We start from the raw sequence: 929 nt of genomic DNA, 5'->3' as shown, positions 1-929 counted from the left end.
CCCAGCCATGGGCTTGTTTGGGAGAGAAGCTCAGGAAAGCTTCAGGGGAAGGTTAAAGGCATGAAAAAGCTTAAAAGCTGAAAAACTTACCATTTGAAGAGCTTACTGAAAAAATGGAAGAATTTTAAGAATGGAAAGAACTTAATGGAGAAGCTTAAAAATTGGAGTCCTTCGACAAATTCAGCCTCAGATGCCCCCCCCCGGCCCCTTCCTTACAAAGGGGTGACTTTTAGGAGGAGGGTGAGTGGAGCTGCCTCCTGCCCCACGGTGGGCACCGGGGCTTGGCTGGGGGAAAAACCTCAGAGAAGCTTTAGGGGGAGGTTTAAGGCATTAAGGAGCTTTAAAAATGAAAATTGTAGAATTTGAAGAACTTACTTAAGAATTGAAAAACTTAAGAGTTGAAAAAATTTAATGGGAAAGCTTAAAGATTTGGGTCCTTCAAAAAATTCAGCCCAGGTGCCCCCCCTCTTTATGAAGGGGTGACTTTTAGGAGGAGGGTGAGTGGAGCTGCCTCCTGCCCCACGGTGGGCACCGGGGCTTGGCTGGGGGAAAGCTCAGAGAAGGTTTAGGGGGAGGTTTAAGGCATTAAGGAGCTTTAAAAGTGAAAAATGTAGAGTTTGAAGAACTTACTTCAGAATGGAAAAAGTTAAGAACAGAAAACCTTAAGAACAGAAAACCTTAGGAACAGAAAAACTTAAGAATTGAAAACCTTAAGACTAGAAAAACTTAAGAACAGGAAACCTTAAGAATTGAAAACCTTAAGAATTGAAAAACTTAAGAATTGAAAAACTTAAGAACTGAAAAACTTAATTGAAAAGTTTAAGAATGGAAAAATCTCAATGGAAAAGCTTAAAAATTTGGGTCCTTCAAAAAATTCAGCCCCAGGTGCCTCCCTCTTGCCAAAGGGGTGATTTTTAGGAGGCTGGGGG

The sequence above is a fragment of the Calidris pugnax genome, unplaced genomic scaffold, assembly GCF_001431845.1.
Source record: "Calidris pugnax isolate Ruff unplaced genomic scaffold, ASM143184v1 scaffold335, whole genome shotgun sequence".
Lineage (NCBI taxonomy): Eukaryota > Metazoa > Chordata > Aves > Charadriiformes > Scolopacidae > Calidris > Calidris pugnax.
This window is presented reverse-complemented; position numbering follows the sequence as displayed.